Raw genomic sequence first — 13,177 nt, forward strand, 5'->3', positions numbered from 1 at the left:
GAATATTTGGGGGACAGAGCACAGACAGAGCTGGGGGAGATAGGCCAGAGAGGAGTCGGTAGAAGACAGAAAGACCACCTACCTGGCTGTGGTGAGTGAGTGAAAGGCCCTCAGAATCAGCTTCATCGCGGGAGATTCCAATTATTCTGAACGCTTTGGTTTCAACAGCGTGAAGCCGAGCTAGGTGTGAGGCAGGAGCACCAGACCAGAGGGGAGAGCAGTATTCCATTGAGCTGCGGATGAAAGCCTTGTATGTGGTGAGGAGCTCAGGTGTGCCAAGGAAGGACTTCGCACAAACGGAGGATGCCCAGTCGGCGACTGGCGTTGGAGGCCAAATTTTTTTCATCACAATTTTCATCCGATTGTCTTGAAATTTGAAGAGGATTTGCACATCAGATCACTGAATTCAACCACTAATTATTTTTTAGGTCAATATGGGCCAAAAGGTCAATATATATAATTCCCTGCTAATTTCACCCCAATTCCACTTTTTTGAAATACCAACTCCTGTCCTGGAAGTCCTTGGTGTCCTTGTGTTTTATACTTCTCCCGCCCCCCCCCCTTCCCACACCCCCTCCCCCCAAGCCCTCTCCCTCCCACACATCTCCCTGCTCTTAAATGTTGTGTGCTCTCAAGTGTTTGTGTGCTTCCCCTTCTCTTGTCTTCCGCTCCCTCTTTTTATATATGTATTTTGTTTGTCTGGTTGATTTGTTTGTGAAGTAAATGTCAGCTCTTTCACGAGCCTCGATTCAGTATATTTAAAAAAATTATATATATATATATATATATATATAGGCCAAAGGTCAACATAGGCCAAAGGTGAACAACTTATTTTAGGGATTTCGCAAGTATCGTGTTATGCACGACATATTTCTTGTTTGTTTGTTTGTTTATTTACTTACTTTAATAAACTTGCAGCATCCTAAGCTTCTCATTCTTTCAGGCGATGCTATTAGCACGGTCCCATCTGTTTATTTGAGTACATGTGGTTATCGATGCCACTGAACCTTTTTTTAAAGCAGCTCCTTCACAGGGGCAGATTGATTTGCAAATGGTCGGGGTCGTGGAGGGTTGTGTGAGGTTGTAGGCAGCTCTCATGATTCAGTGTGTTTACTAAATATAATGAGCAAAGTTTCAGACACCATTCAGGAATTTTAGAAGGGGGTGAGGGGGGAGCAGGTGCAGATCCATGATTTTAGGTTAGTGGGGATGCAAAAAATTTACATTACATTGAAAAATGTAAATTTCGCCAAGCAGAACATTTTTTGTGGGTGTTTCTTTTTGTCATGAATTCTAAACACTTCTAAATATAGACAAAGAATGCTGTAATACACTTGAAAGGAAGTTCTCTAATGGAAATTGTTTTGGCTCAAAACTCAACATTTATTTTCATTATTGTCTCATCATACAAATCCAATTGAATGAAAAGCAGACATTGATTTGTTTTGATCATCATGTCATTTGTTTCATTATATACAACGTCTGTGATGTATTGAACAAGATTTGACATGGAAGTTACCTTCCATCGGAATTACAGTTTTGCCATCAGATGAACACTTGATGAACATCGGATGAACATGATGTGAATCACTTACAACAAATCTTTCTTCTCCAATACATTTGATGTCCATTGTATACCCTGGAGAATTTCTCTCGGTCAAAAAAACATGTTCTTGAGTCTTGAAAACTCAGACCGAGTGCTGAATCCAAACAGAATGATTAGGGACTCCGAATTATCTATTTAGGATACCATTCCACCTCTTGTTTCATGAATGGTTAGGAGAAAAGAGGCTTCTCCGATGACAAATCAATGATTCTGACAATTTGTTAATCATCAGGTATCCACCAAGGGAACAAACTGAATGGTACAAATCAGTTATTGCAAACACATGTAAACAGGAGTAGATCGAGCGGATGGTGTTTGGAATGGAATTAATAGTTTGGCTTCGGCTATTTGACTTGAAGAAAACACATTGAAACACGTTTCAAATGAAGGTATTATTGTCGAATTAAGTAATTCAATCATATATTGCTATGAAAATGGGTAGTTATATTATTATTTCATTTTGTTTGCTTTTTTGTAGAAATGGGATTTTTAAAATACATAATTCTTTCAAAAGTGCTTTCGGTTTGAATTTTACTGTTAAGTGTATAAGATTAATAAAATGGTTGTGTAATCTATATATCGAAGTAGCTGCATTTTCCATCCGTCTGTTCCATCCGTCGTTCTCTCTGTCACACTCTTTTCCCTGGGACATTACTGCAGTGTTACATCCAGCACTAGACTAGGCCTCTACGGACATGCATGTTATCCGAACGTCCAGCACTCCTCAACCCATACTATCACTTCACCGATGGCATTTGAACAACATAACCCATATAGATACGTATACAGTATATATATATCTGACTCTTTCTGACAATGCGACGTCTGTAGGTGACGGGCTGAATACCAGAAGCTAAGCGTCAGGATGATGGGTGTAGTAAGACGGCATTACGTCTCGGACATCATTATGACGTTACGTCTAGTGCTAGACTGGGCCTTTATGATGGCGTATTGTTCATGACACAGAGAATTGCCTTTTGCAACTTGAAAAAATACCTCCAATGTACCATCTGATTCCTGGGAACATAAAACAAATGAATAATATTGTTTTTTGGCGAATAAGTGTGCGTATTTCTAAAATTAATGCTGGGTTGTTTGCAGTAAATGTTTCTGCATTTTTTTTGTGCAAATATTGACTGTCAAAAAACTCAGTGAAGTGACGAGTTCAATAATAGTTTAGTGTGAAAGTATAGTTTTGTCAAGGAGAGAAATTGTGCCAGCCAGATGGGGATGTGGCAAGATGGACTGGTACAAAAATCCATCCTTTTCAATGGGAGACCATTCCATCCATTAACTACACTGTCTGAAAGACCCTTGCCTTAATACTGTCTTACCTCTCGTCTTCTTTCATTTCAGGTTATGGTCCTTGGTCATATCACTGCCCATTCTGCTGAAAAACATGTGTGCACTTCTCTCTCCGCTTCATTACCCGAAACATCTCTATCAGATCCTCTCATGAGCGCCTCCTCTCTAATAGATAAGGTCTTGTCTCCTTCAGCCGCTCCTCATAGCGTTGTCTCACTATCACCAGAATCCATCTTGTAACCCGATGCTGTACCCTCTCTATGGCAGCTATGTCCTTCCTTCCTCAGATGTAGCAACCAAAAGTAAACACAATAAGTCAATATTGTTACGGGCGTCGAGGATGAGGACCCGAGTCCCAAACGTCACTCCCGACGAAGTGTGTTATCGGGTGACTAATGTCAGCGACCCTAAGTCCTATCCCCAATCCGCTGGGCTGAGGCCCACAAGTTGGCCGAGTGGTTTTTGGAAGCTTGAACTTTTGGTTTAGTGCAAGGAGTTTAAACTGCCACACTGTCAGCTCAGGGGAGCTTGCAACCCGATCCGAAAAAGGTCAATCAAACAAAATGAAATACAATCAATTTACTTCAAATAATGCAAAACGATACAATAATCAAATCATATAAGTACAAGTATGACAGACTTAATTAATTAATAATGACAGACTGAAACAATTAACACAGGCCACATACAACCGATACGAAAGGCCGACACAACATCGCACACACAACACTCTATCTAACCCAGGGAAGGGAAGGGCAGGGAATGTAAGCAAAGTAATAAAATAATAATCGCAGGGAATTTAAATAAAATGTGATTTGAGGATGGGGATGGAATGGGGTTCAGGCCTGTTTGAAGAGCAGCTTACTCAACGTTCGTCAGAGCGCGCTTGGCGGGAACCAAGATTCACCAACGTTCCGCAATCCCCCTCTCCTTTCATCAACCTCCACGAGCAAGGATCGCGTTTTCACCACCCTGCCAAGAGCCGCTCTTCTTCTTCCCTCTATCCTTCTCCCCCACTTTCTTGCTTCGGGAACAGCTTTTGGTTTCCGAGGAACTTCGACGTCTTCAGGCACACTACTTTTGCTAGATCCTTGTAAATCTGCTTCACAAAGTCCAGGAAACGGTAAACCAGCAAGGCCTCCACGCCGGCTGCGTTTTTTCTTCCTCTCCATCTTCCTGCCATTTTTTGCTTGTCAGAAAAAGGATTGAATCGTTCCCAAAGCTGTTTTTGTGCAACACCACCAACAGTCAAAATCACATGGCGTAAAGGAGTCGGTATGGGGTAAACTTTAAGAAAAAGGAAAAATAAATACGAAAAGGTCCTATTTGGGGAACCACAACCGAACTGACACTCCTATGCAACACACCCCAAACAGCACACTTACCAAATGACCGACATTCCCACAAACGTAACAATATTCTAGATGAGTCCTCACGAAATTCCAACAAAGTGTAAAAACCACCTCTATTGATTTATAATTTAGCTCTACAAATACAACCTAAAATCCTGTTACCTTTACCTATAGCTGAATGGTACTGTGCCGTCTACTTATCCCCCATATATATTACCATTCCCAATACAAAGCCTTCTCTTGTGTTACACACCAAGATTGCCCGTTGTATTTTGCAATCCCTATTTTCATTATTCTTACCCATCCCCAGCACACCTTACATTTCTTTATGTTAAACTGCATCTGCCAATGTTTTGCCCAATCTAGTATTAAAACATTAAAGTATCTAGAATTTCCTGAATACATATCACCCCCCCTCCCTCTCTGCTATCTACTTTACCTCCGTCCTCCAAGCTTTGTCCCATCTGCAAATTTAGAAAGCCGTCTCTTAACCGCACTGTCCAAATTGTTGATGTAAATTATGAATAATAATGGTCCTAGTACTGATCCCTGAAGTACCCCCACTATTTACATTATCCCAGCTAGACATCCTCCCACTCACAGCCACTCTTTGCTTCCCATAACCAGGTTAAATCCCAGACAAGCTCTTCGTTGGATTACTTTGTGTAAATGGATTGAAAACATATATTGGCGAGGAGTGGTCATAGGTGGAGACAGTGGAGAGGTTGAAGGTGCAGAGATGATGGTCGGGTGATGGAGCAAGGAGGAAATATGGCTCACCTGTTTGTGTCTGTTGTCAGGAGAGACTGAAGCCAGCTTGTTCTTTAGTCTTGTCCTATGCTGTCTCTGGCGGCTTGTGAGCTGATGTGGGTGCAGCTGGTTCAGCAGTGTTCCCAGGGAATTTTGAGATGGCATTGTGTCCATATGCACCATGGGGTTAGGTGTGGGGAAGAGTGGCGCTGTCTTTCGCCTGTACTTGCCAGTATACACATTTCATCATGGGTGCCACCATCTTGGAAACCCCTCTTTAGAACCACCGTGCCCACAGTTTCTGAAACCAGCAAACATCTGGACGCAGCTTTGGGCTACGATAGCATGCCGAGACCGTGATTCTTTTTATTATCTTCTGACCTCCACCAGACACATCACCTTTGCCATACTTCAGATGAGGCCATTGCCACCACACCACATCAGTGGGACGTTACAAAGGCTCTACAAATGAGATACTCACAATAGTCCATGTCACACTATTAAAATAAATACTTTTTACGACATTATGAAATATGATTAGTAAGGAAAATAAATTCATTTCTACATTTGTAAAAAAAAATTGAAATGTATAAATATTTAAGAAAATACATTTGTAAAAAAAAAAGACTGATGTATAAATGCCGAGCACAATGATACACCAGGTTATACTTTCTTTTGTTGTTGTGTATTGGGATATTGCGCGTAATGGAAATCTTTGAATTCCTGTTGCACACTTGCTGTGAGTCACCCAATTTTCTTGTGAGTCTTCTTTTCCTCCCACTTCCGTGCTACTCTTCTGAACACAATTCTGTTCAGCTTCTCCACACACTGTATGCACGTGGAACCCGATAAGCCTGCTTACAGTCCTGCAATGTTAAGTGTAGTGTTTAGATACGATATAGGGTAAGGTTATCGTGTTTGTAGCTCTTATTCTCACTTTATTGCTGTACTTGTAGTACATGTATTGAATTTTATCATAGTAATAAACACATTCATTTTTGGACATATTAATTGCAGAGAGGTCTCTCGTCCATGTTCTGGCTCAGGCTACAAATCTCTCAGCTATTCGAGCCATTATTATGGATTCTGTGCTCAAGGTTGTAGTGCCCATATTCGGGACGTCTTCCTTCTGACTTTCTTCGAATGCTTTCTAAACATCTCGTGGTCTGTCTCGACCCCTGGTCTGGGCTGGTCATGTGACCTTTTCCCCCTAAAATTGGGTGTTGAGGAGTTGGTCCACACCCCCTGGGATACCCACATCACCCTCTTCTTTTGCTGGATCTGTTTTTGGGTTCTACAGCAATCTTAGAGATGAGTCCAAGACAGTGTCAAACAGACTTAGGAAATAGATAAGATTTGGATTTGGAGATTAACTTTGATTATCAGTAGCCAGTTGAACATATAATTACTGGACGCACTAGTGGATAAATTATTGATCTCTGAAAAATGTATGGGGTGGGTGGTCCATCCAAATTTGATTCACACCAGCTCCACTGATTAAAGGTTTGAGAACGACGGCCATTACATCCTCTAGATATTCTTCCGGTAAAAAATTATGTATGTTTTTGGAATCAACATCTCAACAGCAGACATATTGTTTATTTGTCTTGTGTAACAACACCACAAGCTGTAGCTTTTCTGCTTGCAGCTGTGACTTTTGTTTTATCTGTGAGGCTCTTTTGGTTCAGGACTCCCTTTTGACTTTGCCACGAAACAGTCGTGCGTTGATTTTAATACATTATCTGCCATAGACTATCGCCCTTCTCTTTCAGCTAAACTTAAATAATATTGAAGGAGCTGCGCTCCAACGCGAGTCGAAAGAATTGACGCGACCAAAGACGGAATTCGTCAGAGTTGCTTTATTGAAACAAAACAGCTCAGGTATTCTGACAAGCCCGTTTATCGGGCAGCAATATATATACACATTTATGCCGGGGCGTTTGCCCGGGAAAACCGAGACCGGGCATGCCCGGGTGTCAAGGGCGAGTCCTGGAAAGGCGAGTCTGGACATGCCCGGGCGTCCTGGACGCGGCCTGGCAAGTCCAGGCTGGGCGTGCCCGAGCGCTCTGGGCGAGCCCTGGAAAGGCGAGAGCGGGCATGCCTGGGAAAGACAAGACCGGGCGTGCCCGGGAGGTTCGGGCGTGCCCGGGAACAGCGAGTCCGGGCATGCCCAGGAGAGGTGCGTCTGGGCCCGTCCGGACGAGCCCGGCATGGCGATCGCGCCCTGGCCGCGTCCTGGCAGGTGCAAGGCGATTGTGTACATTCAGCGGGAACCGCTACACACGCCCCTCCAGAATCGACCTGCACCGGCAGGGTCAATTTAAGGGGGGTCCGGATGACCCGGCCGAAGCGACCCCTGGAGGGTCGTGGGGGGGGGGGGGTCCGATCTGGTGGTGGGTGGTCAAGCGGGGGGAACTGTGGATGGGGGGCGGCCTCGCCGTGGAGGAAGAGCCAAACGTGGTGGTCGGTCGACGTCCACGTGCGCCGGTTTGAGGCGGTCCACAGAGATGCGGTCCACAGAGATCCGGTCCGACCGGCCACCAACGTCGACGACGAAGGACTTGTCGCCCCATCGCAGGACCCGGAAGGGCCCGTCGTACGGCGGCCAGAGTGGCCCCCGGTGCGCGTCATGACGCACAAAGACATACTCCACTGTGCGAAGCGCCGGGGGGACGTAGGACTGGGGGCCACCGTGGCGGGACGTTGGCACGGGGGCAAATCGTCGGGCGGCCTCCTGGAGGTCCGAGCGCTGGTGTGCGGCGGACCAGGGACTGGTAGCGTCGGGCACGAACTCGCCCGGGACGCGGAGCGGCTGGCCGTAGACGAGCTCGGCGGCGGATGCCCGGAGGTCCTCCTTGGGGGCTGTGCGGAGGCCCAAAAGGACCCACAGCAGCCGGTCGGTCCAACCGTCGTCCTGAAGGCCGGCCATCAGTGTGGCCTTCATGGAGCGGTGAAACCGCTCGCACAACCCGTTGGCTTGGGGGTGGTAGGCCGTGGTGCGGTGCAGCGTGACCCACAACGAGCGGGCGACCGCGCCCCAAAGTTCGGACGTGAACTGTGGGCCGCGGTCGGACGAGATGTCCGCCGGTGCGCCGAAGCGCGCGACCCAGGTGGCGATGAATGCCTGCGCCACGTCGGCGGTGGTGGTGGAGGTGAGGGGCACGGCCTCCGGCCACCTGGTGGTCCTGTCCACCATGGTGAGCAGGTGGGTGAACCCCCGCGATGGGGGCAGGGGACCCACCAGGTCCATGTGGACATGGTCGAAACGCCGTGCAGGCACGGGGAAAGGGGCTAGCGGGGCCTGGGTGTGGCGGTGGACCTTGGCCCGCTGGCAGGCCGTGCAGGCATTGGCCCAGTCGCGGATGTTCCGTCGAAGGCCGTGCCAGACGAAACGCGCCGACACCAGCTTCTGAGAAGCTTTCCGGCCCGGGTGAGAAAGGCCGTGGATGGAGGCGAAGATACGGTGCTGCCAGGAAACGGGCACAATGGGGCGAGGCTGGCCCTGGGAGACGTCGCAGAGCAGGACGGTGCCCGCGAAGGGGATGTCGGCCAGGCGGAGGCCCGTGTCCGCCGCCCGGAGGGCCTGCACCGAGGTGTCGGTGGTCTGGTCGGCCGCCATGAGCGCGAAGTCCACGCCGAGGTGGACCGCGTCTGCGCTGGCCCGAGAAAGACAGTCGGCCACGGCGTTGTCTTTGCCGGCGACGTGCCGGATGTCCGTGGTGAATTCCGACACGGCGGAGAGGTGGCGCTGCTGGCGGGCCGACCACAGCTCCGTGACTTTGGCCATTGCGTAGACCAATGGATTGTGGTCGACGAAAGCCGTGAACGGGCGGCCCCCAGGAGGTGTCGGAAATGGCGAACGGCCAGGAATAGACCGAGCAGCTCGCGGTCGAACGTGCTGTATTTTAACTCGTTCGGCCGGAGTTGCCGGCTGAAAAAAGCGAGTGGCTGCCAAACCCCGTCCACCCATTGTTCATGGACGGCGCCCACCGCCTAGTTGGAGGCGTCCGTAGTGAGGGTGATGGGCGCGTTGAGCACCGGGTGAGCCAGCAGCGTTGCGTCGGCGAGGGCCCATTTTGCGCTCTCGAAGGCCGCGTCCATGGCCACGGACCAAATGATGTCATGCTTGGCCAGCTTGCCCCGGAGGGCCTCGTAAAGGGGCCGCATGAGCTGAGCAGCGCGGGGCAGGAATCGGTGATAAAAATTCACCATGCCGAGGAACTCTTGTAGGGCCTTGATGGAACGGGGACGCGGGAACGTGGTGATGCCCTCGACCTTGGTCGGCAGCGGCACGGCCCCGGTCTTGGTGATGCGGTGGCCCAAAAAGTCAACGGTCGTCGTGCCGAAGTGGCATTTGGCCGGGTTGACAATTAAGCGGTGCTCGCTGAGGCGACCGAACAGTGTTCGGAGGTGGAGGAGGTGCTCGGCGGGGGACGTGCTGGCGACGAGGATGTCGTCCAGATAGACGAAAAGAAATGGCAGGTCGCGCAGCACGCCGTCCATTAAGCGCTGGAACGCCTGGGCCGCGTTCTTGAGGCCAAACGGCATCCTCAAAAATTCGAACAGGCCGAACGGCGTGATGACGGCCGTCTTCGGGACGTCGGCCGCCCGGACAGGTACCTGGTGGTATCCCCGTATCAGGTCAATTTTGGAAAATATGACCCGTCCCGCCAAACGGGCGGAAAAGTCCTGGATGTGCGGGATCGGGTACCTGTCGGGGGTGGTAGCGTCGTTGAGGTGGCGGTAGTCGCCACACGGGCGCCATCCACCCCCCGGCTTTGGCACGATGTGCAGTGGTGAGGCCCACGCGCTATTGGAGCGCCGCACAATGCCGAGGTGCTCCAACGCGTCGAACTCGGCCTTTGCCAAGGCGAGCTTGGCTGGGTCGAGGCGGCGGGCCCTGGCGTAGACCGGCGGGCCCGTAGTGGGTATGTGGTGCTCAATCCCATGCCGCACTGCGACGGCCGAAAACGTCGGCCGCGTGAGGGCCGGGAATTCTGCGAGCAGGTGAGCGAACTCGTTCGCCGTTGGGAGGGTGCACGCCAGTTCGGTCGGCGCGGAGCTGCTCATCGTGCACGCCAGGGAGCTGAAGGTCTCGGCGTTGACAAGGCGACGTCGTTTGACGTCGACCAGCAGCCCGTGCGCGCAGAGGAAGTCGGCGCCCAGCAAAGCCATGGGGACGCAGGCGGTCACAAAGGTCCACTGAAAGCGCTGGCTGCCGAAGCAGAGGGTGACGTCGCGCAGGCCGAAAGTGCATATGGCCGAGCCATTAGCAGCGACCAAAGAGGGGCCGCAAACGGCGTCCCGCCTGTCCTGCTCGGAGGCGGGTATGACGCTCAGGTGGGCGCCGGTGTCACAAAGGAAACGCCGCCCGGACGCTTTGTCCCGAATAAAAAGCAAGTTGCCTGAGTGGCCGGCGCTCATGGCTGGGAATGAACGCCGGCCCGGCCGTTTCCCGACTTGCCGAAAGTGCATGGGGGTCGGCACGTCCAAGCCTTGTGTCTGAACCTGGAGTGGTAATTACACCACGCCTGGTCAGGTGGAGGCCCCGGCCGTCGTGTCGGAAGCGGTCGGCGCGGCGTGGCAGCCGCCAGTTGCACCGGCAGTTCGGCCTCCAACCGCGCAGGGCGCTCGGGCGTCGTGGGCGTCGCCTTGGACGGCGGCAGGCTCCAGGTAGCCGCGCCGATGTGTTGGCCCACCGAGGAGATCTTATCAGCTTCCCTGGCGAGGGCGCGGGGATCGGTGATCGACGTGCCAGCCAGGGCGAGGCGTACCGGGTGAGGCAGCTGGCGAAGGAACAGCTCGCGGAACAGAAAATCCGGAGAGTGCTCACCGAGCAACGAGAGCATATAGTCCATGCGCTCGGACGGGCGCGTGTCGCCGAGCTCGGGAAGGTCGAGCAGGCGCCGTGCACGTGCCGCCGGTGAGAGGGCGAAAGCGTCGAGGAGGAGCATCTTCAGTGCGTCATACTTGTCAGCAGCCGGTAGGTGCTCGAGGAGGCTCAGGGCGTGGGCCGCGGTGGCGGAACCGAGCGCTGCCACGACGTGGTGGAAGCGGGTGTCGTCCGCAGTGATGCCTCGCAGTGCGAACTGGGAGTCCGCCTGGGCGAACCAAACAGCCGCGTGAGCCTCCCATAAGGTAGGCAGTTTAAGAGTCACTGCCGTGTCCATGTCAGTAGGTCACCAGTGAAGGAGCTGCGCTCCAACGCGAGTCGAAAGAATTGACGCGACCAAAGATGGAATTCGTCCGAGTTGCTTTATTGAAACAAAACAACTGAGGTATTCTGACAAGCCCGTTTATCGGGCAGCAATATATATACACATTTATGCCGGGGCGTTTGCCCGGGAAAACCGAGACCGGGCATGCCCGGGTGTCAAGGGCGAGTCCTGGAAAGGCGAGTCTGGACATGCCCGGGCGTCCTGGACGCGGCCTGACAAGTCGAGGCTGGGCGTGCCCGAGCGCTCTGGGCGAGCCCTGGAAAGGCGAGAGCGGGCATGCCTGGGAAAGACGAGACCGGGCGTGCCCGGGAGGTTCGGGCGTGCCCGGGAACAGCGAGTCCGGGCATGCCCAGGAGAGGTGCGTCTGGGCCCGTCCGGACGAGCCCGGCATGGCGATCGCGCCCTGGCCGCGTCCTGGCAGGTGCAAGGCGATTGTGTACATTCAGCGGGAACCGCTACAATATATGTCTTTGCCTTCATGTTCAAACACCTGTATTGAGCCAACATGTGGTGGTAGTGGACCAGGGTTTCTGTATAATGTAAATCGTAAACCAGCCTATTTCGGATCACACTGTAGGACGAAGGCCTTCCTCAACTTGTTTTGAGGGATGTTTGGCATACTCTCTATTGCTTGAAAAAAATCTTTAACCACTCGACCAGTCAGCTCTCTTTTTATATTCTCCCTACCAGGTCGAGGCTCATGGAAGAGCAAGGTAACAGAGGGAATGAACTGACTGGGGCAACTCTTGAATGCAATCAGAGGGTTGAGAACGCAGAGGGACCTACAGCAATATTCTGCACAACGATTCACTGGAAATAATCATGAATTTGCAGTTGATCACATTGTTGTGGTTCTATCCATTCCCATATTGGGTGCTGTGGAGCTTGTAGTTTTGATCTTTCAGCTCCAGGTATAGTATATTCTCAAAAGCATTGGGACAGCAAGGAAATAAAGCTTGCTTATTAATTAACAACCACATATTCAATTTTCACACTGTCGGTAACTAGAATTTTGTACCATTTTTTGTTAGATATCAGGTTATGACTGTTATAGTAACTGAATATGACCATTTTTTGGCCCAATGGGTGGTAAAGCATCAAGATGTAGATACGACACAGGCTATTTTCCATTGAGCTAGTGATGTGCGTAATGTGCCTGTGTGTGCTTGGTAAAGCTGCTTTCCATATGAGCAACTTAGCAGTGGTTGAGCAATTGGCAGAGAGCATCAAACTAAGCCTTTGATCTGCATCATACTCACATCCGCACTGCAGGCCAAGAGCTCGCCTTGCGGGAAGCGCATCGTAGGGACTGACCCGGTCGCTCTCTGGAACTTGGAAAATCAACACACAGGAGTGATTAAATCCACACACCGACACCGTAAAACCAACAAGTGTTATATTTTGAGCCACAGCCTATCTTGCCCACAAATATCTAAAAGCAATAGCAAAAGTTAATTGCTCATTCAATGAGGTCTTAAGTAATTTCAGTTTTGAAGTGGAACCGCACCTAATTCTGCAGTCGGAAAATTGCACCTTGCGTAAACTGCTTCTTTATAAACCTTCACCTTTAATCATTTATCAGCATAAACGCATAAACGTCTTCTCACTAAGATTTTGCCTGAGCAAACTCATAATTATCTGAGCAAACCTCAAAATAATAATAATAATATGTTCCCTTCCAAGGAACTTCAACACAGGAGGAGACAATTAGGCCCATCACAGCCTGCACTATGGTTGCCAATTTAAGGTTGTTTGTCCATGCCCTATCCTTTAGAATGCTGTGCGCTAGGCAAGGAAGCAGCACGTACCACTTAAAAAATATTGGGTCTGGACCTCAAAACTCCCAAACTCCGAGTGTATTCTATTACCATTCTTCCCCCATGTCTGGTTAAATGTTTAAATAGTTCTTTGAATGAGATTCCGGGAATGAGATGAGATCTTGGAAT

Source organism: Myxine glutinosa, chromosome 9, assembly GCF_964187855.1.
Source record: "Myxine glutinosa chromosome 9, kmMyxGlut1.1, whole genome shotgun sequence".
NCBI classification, from domain to species: Eukaryota; Metazoa; Chordata; class Myxini; order Myxiniformes; family Myxinidae; genus Myxine; species Myxine glutinosa.